Here is an 11386-nt window from a genome sequence, read left to right as displayed (position 1 = left end):
GGAAATGCGAGTTTCACGAGACATTTTTACTCTTCTCACTTCAATTTCTATTTTATACCTTAAAAATATTTTTAAAATATGTATCCATTTATAAGTTTATCATGCTTTGCAAATAACTTTTTTAACAATTGATGTGAGATGCACGTATATTGCACATTTATTTCTAAATTATTATTTTTTACATATAAAGTCTCTAAATAAGATGCATATGCTATGCACATACCTTTAAACTAGTTATTATTAAAATAAATTTATACAAAAATATTAAATTTATTTATATACTTTTTCGACTACCGAATGTAAATAATTTGTGGTGCAGGCTAAAAATAAAAATAAAAACCATAAAATGACCCACCCAATTGGGTTCTTTTACTTTGCATTTCATGGTTGAGTTTCTCAAATACTCCAATTTTATTATGTAATCATCGCAAAATAATCAAAGTTAAGTAACCATTAAATGTGTATTCCTTTTTATGATAAACGGTAAAAATGATTCTATTTATATAATTTTGTTCATGTCATCGTTATATATGACACTGAAATATTTCTCTAAATGTAAAAGTGGTTAATTTTAATTGGAAAAATTGTTAAGTGTGCACGGTTCTGCGTAATTGTAGGCAATACCTAGAGTTGAAGAAACTTGACATAATTAGACTATATTCCACAATATGAAGAAGGTAGATAGTGATCTAATTTGCGTTTTAAATTAAATTACGTTCAAGTAACAAATTCTCTATAATTGTTTTCATTTGACGTTTTTACTTATTAAACTTACATGTTATAATATTTCCTCCGAATGAAATGTACATTAAACTAAAAGTTGATTTTAGAAAATATTATAATTTCCTCTCGATGGGTTAAATTAAACTACTCAAAAGTCAAAACAAGCCAAGGACACAGGGATTTAATTTACATTGTTCATAACTGCATGAGCAGGATTTTAAGTATAATCAACTGTCACGACCCAATTTCCGAACCCGATCGTGATGGCGCCTCTCGTGAAGACAAGGCCAGCCAGACCAAAACAGAACACCTCTTTTAAACAGTTAAATATCATAAGCAGTTCTAAAGCATGATATAATATTCATAATTTGCGGAATTAACGATAACAACAGTAAAAGCCATCCCGATACAGCCCAAACCGGGGTGTCACAAGCCATGAGCAACTAAGAGAAAATCCTGATACAGTCTACTAATCACTAAACCCGATACAATAGTTCTAAGAACATGAAATGATAAGATAAGGGAGGCACGGGGGCTGGAGACGCCAACAACTACCTCGTGATCTCCGAAACACTGCCTGGACGGGAAGATCAGCACTCAGGAGCGGACTCTGCAATGCCTGAATCTGCACACACGGTGCAGGGAGTAATGTGAGTACTACAACCCAGTGAGTAATAATTATAAATAATGGCTGAAAGCATGAAAACACATAAAGGCACAAAGCAATTCTATATCAAAGTAGTAAAAATCACGTAAAGCAGTAAATCAGTGAAGAAGTCAAGTGAAATCTCTTTAAATCAGGTAAAACAGGTAATTTAGCAGGTAAATAACAAGTAGAAATCCACCTCTCGGGCACAGTATCAATCACTCAGAACAGTATCAGCTCCTCGGGCTCACTCTCATCACTTAGTGCTCATTCTCAACTCTCAACCCATATATCTCTCATAATAACAGAAATCAGAATAACCACTGCGGCGTGCAGCCTGATCCGTACATCGCTGTGGCGTGCAGCCCGATCCATATAGTTAGTCGACTGCACTCACTGAGGGTGTGTAGACTCCGGAGGGGCTCCTACAGCACAAACACTATATTGTTGCGCGTGCAGCCCGATCCATATAAGTATTGTTGCGGCGTGCAGCCCGATCCATAACATATATAATATCCTCACCATTGGGTTCTCAACCCCTCTCAGTCATTACCCTCACAGCCTCTCGGGCACAATAATAGAAGATAGGGATCTCAGTCCACAAATTCCTCTCATTTAGGAATAGTATGATAACACCAGCTCGAATCGTTTAAAACCGATAGAAACATGACTGAGGATATGATTCTTAAGAAGTATAGTGAGGAAAATCAGTCAAAATCCCCGAAGGGTTCAAATAGTTGGCACGAAGCCCAAATATGGCAATTAACCCAAATCATGATGATAACAAATAAGTTTCAGTCAAATACGCGGTAAAATCATCAGTCAGACGGACCAAGTCTCAATCCCCAGTAGTAAAATACCCCACGCTCATCATCCAGCGCGTGTCTCACCTCAATATAGCACTACGATGTGCAATCTGGGGTTTCAAACCCTCAGGACATCATTTACAATCATTACTCACCTCGAACCAGCTACAACTCTAGCTCACGACGCCTTTGCCCCTCAAATCGGCCTCCACGCGCGTCGAATCTATCCAAAATCAGAATGAATACTTCACAATATGCTAAGGGAACAAAGCCCAAGCGAAAACAATCGAAAAATATCAAAAATCCCAAAATTAGTAAAACTCGAGCCCCGGACCCACTTCTCGAAACTCAGAAATTTTTACATCAACGGGTTCCTTGTCCTCCCACGAGTTCATACATATTAAAAGTTCTCGAATCCGACCTCAAATGGTCCTTCAAATTCCAGTTTTAAAGTTCAAAATCCCAAGCCCTAGTTCTTCCATTTTTAGCTTAGGTTCCATGAATTTCTAGGTTAATTTCACAATAGAATCACGTTTTAGGTTCATAAATCTTACCTGCAATCACTTCTCCTTGAATCCCTCTTCAACCTCCCTCAAAGAGCTCTCAAAATGATCAACTATGGTGGAAAAATGGCTCAAAATCGCGGATGAAATGTTTTATAAACTTACTACTCAGTTCTGGTATTCCTTCATTGCGATCGTGGCCCTAGCCTCGCGATCACGAAGAGAAAAATTCCACGACTCCAAAAATACACTATCCGAACGCGATGACTTCACTGCGAACGCGATGCTTGATTTCCCAGACCTGTGCGAACGCGACCCAACTGATACGAACGCGAAGAACAAAACCACTGGACCCCCAAATACTTGTACACGAACGCGAAACACTGCATGCGAACGCGAAGCACAAGATCAAAGCCCTCCGCGAATGCGAGACCTCAAATGAGAACGCGAAGGCTAAACTCGGGCCAACCCAAAATCCTTCTACGCTATCGCGATGGACCCTACGCGATCGCGAAGGCTTAAAACCTGCAACATCTGATCAGCCAATTCTGCAACTTCTCAAAGCCAAAAATTGTCCGATTGACCTCCGAAACTCACCCGAGGCCCCCGAGACCTCAACCAAAAATGCCAACACATCCTAAAACCCTATTCAAACTTGCTCCAATCATCAAAACACCTCAAACAACATTAAATTACCCAAAATTCATCGGATTCAAGCCTAAGTTTTCTAAAACTTCAGAAATACGCTTTCGATCAAAAACCCAACCAAACCATGTCCGAATGACCTAAAATTTTGCACACACATCAAAAATGACATAACAAAGCTATAACAACTCTCGAATTTCCATTCCGACCCTCGGATCAAAATCTCCCCTAACAACCGAAAATCGCCAAAATACTAACTTCGCCAATTCAAGCCTAATTCTACACCGGACCTCCCAAACTAATCCCGATCACACTCCTAAGCCATAAATCACCTCCCGAAGCTAACCGAACCATCGGAACTATCATCCGAGCCCTCTAACACACAAGTCAACATCCAGATGACTTTTCCAACTTGAACCTTCTCAAAAGAGACTAAGTGTCTCATTTCTTACCAAATTCACTCTGAACGCAACCTACTCAACTCGATCATATAAAACACGGATAACAAAGCATAATAAAGCAGAAATAAGGGAAACGAGCGGTAACTCATGAGACGACTGGACGGGTCGTCACATCAACACTTGGGATGACAATCATGGCAAACAATGAAATTGGAGCCAAAATAAAAAGAAGCGTTAGAAAATATACCTTGAATTTATGCTAGCTACTATCTCAATTTCAAGATAGTTCAAAATACAATGAAATAAATCAAGCAGAGTGTAGCACGAAATACAAAGCCGATTTGAACTTCTAGTGATTCGTTGGCAAGTATTCCTTGTTTTAAGCTGATATAGATTTGATTCCTAACAACATATTTTTCTGAGATCCATGATATTGACCCCTGAATAAAACCTCTAAAAATTTCACTCGTTTGGGTGAAAGATATCATATATGTGGCTTGATGGTTGACCTTGGTGAAGACAAGCCTGATAGGCTCAACCACCGTATGAACTCCTGGAATTTGAGTAATGCTAACAACATAAATGGAATTTGCATCACCAACATTTGTAACTCTCCTTGTATAGTTTGGTTCTCCGCTCCAAGTACAATGGATAAAGAAGGATAGTTCAGATCCGCCTCAGATATGCTTGATACTAACGAGCAGTTGACACTTTGATGCACAATGAACCCAATCTCCTTTTCTTTATATCTGAGGCGACACAAGTATTGAATATAGTTAATGGTGTGAATATCATAAATAAGCCCTAGATTACTTGCTTTTGATGTATTTATATGCCCAACACCAATGGAAAATACATCAGCAGGAAGTTTCCTTTCATCAAGGATGGGCTGACCCTTGAGGTTGGATTGATCAGCTCAAGTCATAATTGCGAATTTAATTGCAGCTGGTGACCAATCCGGATGTGCGCTTTTGAGCAATGCTGCAATGCCGCTTATGTGGGGATAAGACATTGAGGTACCTGAGAAGATGTTAAATATCGAATATGTTCCTTTTATATTCTCCATTGAGAAAGGCCATGCAGCAAGAATATTCACTCTAGGGCCAATAATGTCAGGCTTGAATATGCCTGGACTTCCGGAGTTTGGGCCTCTGGAAGAAAAAAGGAATTTTTATCTCCTATAGCAAAGGTTAACACCTTATTTATTTTAAATAAATACCATTTAAAAAAGTTATATTCTATAGATACCTTTTAAGTTTTATAGGAAAATATTTAATTTTGGTTACCTCCTAGCCCTAAGCCACTAAATACGCTAATCAGTTACAATATTTTCTTTCTCTCTCTACTTTGATACATCCCATTCTCTTCCCCATCCCATTAAAATTTTCGATTCTCTTCCTCTTCTCTGTCTAGTTTGCTTGCAATTTTCTCCTCCATCGATATCCCCTCGTATACTGAGCCTTGGAGAAGTGCCAACAAGGAGCAAAACACTTCGAGGGCTACAATTTGTTACTTCAACTCTGGCTCATGGAACATCTCCAAAAGGGCAAATACCGACAAGAGATTCAGCGAAGGGAGTGGGATGATCACATCGCTTTCCATCATCCAAAGCGAATGAATTACATCCCCAATATGTTCGCTCAGCCTGAGAATGCTAAAGGGTGGGTTGAGCTATTTGATAATCTGACTGAAGAACATGTTCAATGGATGTTCGAGTGGTTTCCGACCGAGGAGTTCATCGCCCAATCCAGAGATGCACCTTTCCTGATATTAATTGGTCTGAGAGGAACATACCCTTATGTCCCTCTCCGAGTTATGAGGCAAGCTGGTAGGAAGCAAGTTATACCCAAGGTCGACAAGATGATCCATTTCCAAGCTGACTTCCAAAATGATGATTGTCCCTACAAGTGCCAATTCTAGCATATGTGGAACTATAAGGTCGTAACGAGGAAAGATACCATCAAGCCAGACATGTATCATGCTGGTTGTACTTCTTTCTACTCAAGATGGCTGGAAGACAATCATGATGGTCTGGGCCAGCCAGGGTTTGTTTGAGGTCACAGGAATAAAGATGAAAAGGCCGAGGTGCAAGTCAAGTACAACTAGTTGCGCAAAAGGATCCGTGAGTATGAAAGAGAACACCGCGAGATATAAGAGTCTAACTAGAAGCTGATTGAGGAATGGAAGGACATGGTTGTCAGTGCCAACAAGCGGCTAGGATACTTGGAGCGAGGCATAGTAGAACTGGAGAGAAAATTTCTTAAGAGGGTCGAAGATTGTCAAAATGCTGAAGGGACCGAAGGCGGACATCTAGTCAGAGCGTACCTGTTGCTGGGACTTCGCGAGTTGGGGAAGATGTTCGACGGAGCCAAGGATGCCAAATCTAGGGAAGGTCCTTCTAGGACCAAGTAGATAGGAGTTTATCTTTTCGCCTTATAAATGTAATAAGGCCAATGGCCATTAGTGACTTTTATTTATTGTTTATTTAGTGTCGATTTGGGATTCGTCTTATTTTTTTATCAATAAAATGAGGCATTTAGCATTCTAAGTTCTCCAAACCAATTTGTCTCTAGGCCTACCTCGGGCATAAAGAGGTTCCAAAATTATGACACAATTTACATTCCCGCACTATGTGTTTAAATATTGCAACACTTTTTATGATCCTTACTAACTTGGTTACCTTTTTGTTTTTCTTTTTTCTTTTTATTATTCTCATCCCCAAATGTTAGTTCGTGCACTCTAGTATCATTATCTTATTCCATGATATCCAGGGGACCTCCACCCACTCCTCCTCTTAGTCCTGTCAAAAACAAGAACAAAAGCTAGATGGAAGATTTGAACAACGTCAGGAAGGAGAATCCAATTGAACAGGTAGAGGCCATTAATGGCCATGGTACTCAGGTTCCTAATGATAATATGTCACAACTTGAACAGAAGTTGCTGAAATTCCAAGAAGAACTCGATCAGGTTCGGAATCTGGCAAGACTGTCATTTTCCCTCAGCACCCTAGATATCAACTTCCCTAACACTCAAAACCCTACACCTCCTCAAAACATCCCAAAGCAACAGAATCATCCCACTCCTCACCATCATACTATTCCACCAATGAATCAATGCAACACCTGCCATACCCCAAACAACACTCCACTACTCATCCTAGAACCCCAAAATTTCACAAACGACCACTTTCACACCCACCATAACACCCCTATCTACGTGGAGACCATGCCACACTCCGGCCAACCTATCTCAAGCACACTTGAGTCTCATGAAAAGGATCTGCTTATCAGGAACCTGGCTGAGGAACTTAAGAAATTGACTAGCCGGATTCAGGGCATTGAGGGAAGAAAAGGAATCGAGGGGCTAAACTATGAGGATATTTGCATACAGCCTGATGTCGAACTGCCCAAGGGGTACAAACCTCCTAAGTTCGAAATATTTAATGGTATGGGTGATCCAAGGGTCCATATAAGGACATACTGCGACAAGCTGGTTGGAGTAGGGAAAGACGAGAGAATCCGCATGAAGCTATTCATAAGGAGTTTAAAAGGAGATGCATTGTCTTGGTACATCAGCCAAGATCCCAAGAAGTGCTCAAGCTGGGTAGGCATGACATCTTATTTTATGGATAGATTCAGGTTTAATACAAAGAATGCGCCAGACGTGTTCTATATTCAGAATCTAAAAAAGAATCCCACAAAGACAATTCGCGAGTATGACACTCGCTGGAGGTCCGAAGATGCTAAGGTCAGACCTGCCTTAGAAGAGGAGAAAATGAACAAGTTCTTTGTTTGGGCTCAAGACCCGCAATATTATGAATGACTGATGATGATCGAGAATCACAAATTCTCCAACATTATCAAACTGGGTGAAAGAATTGAAGAAGGTATCAAAAGTGGTATGGTTACAAACTTCAAGGCCTTGCAAGCTACAAATAAGGCTTTACAGTCTGGTGGTGTGTCCAAAAAGAGGGACGTAGAGGCCGTGATGGTTGCACAAAGGACCAAATCTCCCCTCAAATACCAAACTTATCCAACACCTCCACTCATATATCAGTCAACCCTAAATTACCAAGCACTTTCACCCTCATACCAAGCTCCACCACCAACTTATCAATCACATCCACCTCCTAATATAAACCTACCTCACCTAGATACTCCCAACCCGCGCATGTATACCAAACCTATAATGCTCAACCATCCCACTATCAATCACCTCCTGCACACCAAAACCTCCCTAGACCTCGACATAATTTTGATCGCAGACCTCTAAAACAATATACAACCATCGCTGAACCCAATGACCAGCTGTATGAGAGACTCAAAGCTACTGGCTATGTCACCCCCATCCCCGCTGCAACCCCTGAGAATCCTTCTCAATGGGTTAACCCAAACAAATCCTATGCATACCACTCCGGCATGAAAGGGTACACCATCGATGAGTGCCGCTCCTTGAAGGACAAGATACAGTCCTTGATTGATAACAAGATTATTGTGGCAAAGGAACCTGTTCCAAATTTCTGCAAAAACCCTCTGCCAGACCATAAGGGTGGAGGTATCCACATGATTGAAATAGAAGATGACTGGGATCCCGAAGGATCAATCGGGTTAATCGCAGAAGGTGATGACCCAAATAAACCAATAATTACTCTCAATCCAATCATAGTCCAGATTCAACCATCTGAGGACGCTGAGGTGAATATGTCTGTACCACTTGCGTTTTAAGCAACATCATTCGTAAAGACACCGGCACCAATTAAGGTTGAATTCGTGTCTCCGACAAATGCACATGCACTATTTGAGGTTGCAGTTTTGCCGTCCAAGGCACATGCTCCATTTGGAGTGAGGATAGCCACGCCGATCCCAGTGGCAATGTCAACCATGACACCATTTCATACAAAGGTTGTACCCTGGGACTATACAGCCGAGGTGAGGAGGAAAGGCAAGGTCAGGTTCGAAGAGACTGTTGCAGCACAGGGTATGGCAAGAACTGGTAGAATCTATACCACTGAACATCTACCTGAGTCAAGCAAGCAGGCCTCCAATTGGCCACCCATCATTGAGACAGGTCCAGACGACCTCTAAAGGAAAATATAGGCCAAGGAGTATTCGGTAATTGACCAGTTAAACAAGACGCCGACACAAATATCCATTCTTTCTTTGCTGCAGAATTTCGAGGCACACAAGAATGCTCTGTTAAAGGTGCTGAGTGAAGCATACGTACCAAGCAACATCACTGGCGGGGACATGGCTAAGATGGTAGGAAAGGTGCTGGAAAGCCATAAAATCACCTTTCATGAGGATGAGCAGCCACCTAAAGGGCCGGGGAACAACAAAACACTGCACATAACCAATCAATATGAAGATAATTTCATCACCAGAATCCTGATCGATAGGGGTTCCAGTCTCAACATTTGTCCACTGGTAACACTCAAGAAGCTGGGTAAAGGACTGCACGAGATAAATGATAGAGCGATAAACGTGAAAGCCTTCGATGGTTCTCAGAGGTCCACCATTGGTGAGATTATTCTATGCTTGCAGATGGGACCAACCTGGTTTGATGTTGATTTCCATGTAATAGATGTGCCAACATCTTACAACTTGCTACCGGGATGACCATGGATTCATGCGGCTGGGGCCGTAGCATCAACACTGCATCAGGTAGTAAAATTTGAATGGAATCACTAGGAAGTGATCATTCACGGCGACAGTAGCAACCCTATATACAGTCGTCAGACCATTCCGACAATCGAGGGAAGAAGAAAGCTGGGTGGAGAGACTTACCACCACATTGAATGGGTCAATGCTATCGACAAAGACAAATGGTGGGATAACAAAATCGAGAGTATACTAAATTGGAGTGGGTAGGAACCTGGCAAGGGGCTCGGCAAGAACATCCAAGGAATTTCTAAGCCCGTAAAACTCAAGAAACATGACACTACCTTTGATTTGGGATATGATTACATATGGGAAGAATTTAACAACTAGTCGCCACCATGGCGCGCTCCTTACTATCCACTGGAGCAGCCAATACCGCGTGTGGAGCAAACTTTACAATAGCTTGACATTGTTTACGGGTCAGATGAAGAAGAAGCACTGACAGCGATGAAGAACTTGTTCCTAGAAGACAATGATATGGACTGTTGTGTTGTTCTCGAGGAGGAGGGGGAGGAAGGACCTTCCATACAGGCTGTGAGCAGAGGGTCACGCCTCAATAACTGGACCATCAGGACAACCAAAGCCTAACGAGCCTCGGGGTAGCAAGTCTAAAACAAGCATTATCTATTGTTTTTACTAAATGATTTTCTTTTCACATTTTCAATTCCCGCAATAGATCTTCAATGTTCAAAACAGTTATGCAATTTATCAAAGCATTTTGACTTTTCTTATGAATCAACACTTATTATTTTTTTCTCTCATTAATTTACTCATACAACATTACTATTATTTATCTTGATGAACCAATGACTGTGACATGCAATGAGACAACGCAACAAACGGACATTGATTCAGAGAAGGATAACATACCTGACAAGATTGTTAGAGAAGTTGAGAATTTTGAAAATAGACCCAAGTCCAACCTGGACGAGACCGAAACTATTAACATGGGAGATGCAGAAAATGTCAAGGAAACACGAATCAGCATTCACCTATCGCCATCAGAAAAGAAAGAATACATAGAATTTCTAAAGGAATATAAGGACATATTCGCCTGGTCGTATGATGACATGACTGGTCTGAGTACGTCTATTGTGGCTCATAAACTTCCAACCGATCCAACATGTCCACTGGTAAAACAAAAGCTCAGAAAGTTCAAACCCGAGATAAGTTCGAAAATTAAGGAAGAAGTCACCAAGCAGGTCAAAGCTAAGGTTCTCAGGGTAGTAGAATACCCGACATGGTTAGCCAATATTGTGCCAATACCAAAGAAGGATGGGAAGGTCATAGTCTATGTCAACTACCGAGATCTCAATTGGGCCAGTCCGAAAGACGACATCCCTTTGCTAAATATACATATCCCGATTGACAATTGTGCAAAGCATGAGCTGCAGTCATTTGTAGATTGTTTCACTCGTTATCATCAGATCTAGATGAATGAAGAAGATGCGGAGAAAATGGCTTTCATTACACCGTGGGGAATGTACTGTTACAAGATGATGCCATTCGGCCTAAAGAATGCAGAGACCACCTACATGAGGGCCATGACTACTATTTTTCATGATATGATACAAAAGGAGATAGAGATATACGTATATGATAATATTATCAAATCCAAGAAGGCTACTGACCACATGGAAGATCTGAGGAAGTTCTTCAATAGGCTACGGAGGTACACCCTAAAACTAAACCCCGCAAAGTGCGCATTAGGAGTTGCTGCTGGGAAATTGCTTGGGTTTATTGTGAGTCACCGAGGAATAAAACTGGATCCATCAAAAGTCAAAACCATTCAATAATTGCCACCGCCAAAGAACAAGAAAGATGTGATGAGTTTTTTGGGGCGGCTCAACTACATCAGTGGATTCATAGCACGGTCTACAATTATTTATGAGCCAATCTTTAAGATGTTGAAGAAGGACGCCACTACCAAATGGACTGATGACTGTCAGAAGGCCTTCGGCAGAATCTAGGAGTACCTATCAACATCACTAGTCTTAGTCCCGCC

Source organism: Nicotiana sylvestris, chromosome 8 (genome assembly GCF_000393655.2).
Source record: "Nicotiana sylvestris chromosome 8, ASM39365v2, whole genome shotgun sequence".
Taxonomy (NCBI): Eukaryota; Viridiplantae; Streptophyta; class Magnoliopsida; order Solanales; family Solanaceae; genus Nicotiana; species Nicotiana sylvestris.
The sequence above is the reverse complement of the archived record's forward strand: the minus strand, read 5'-3'. Positions refer to the sequence as shown.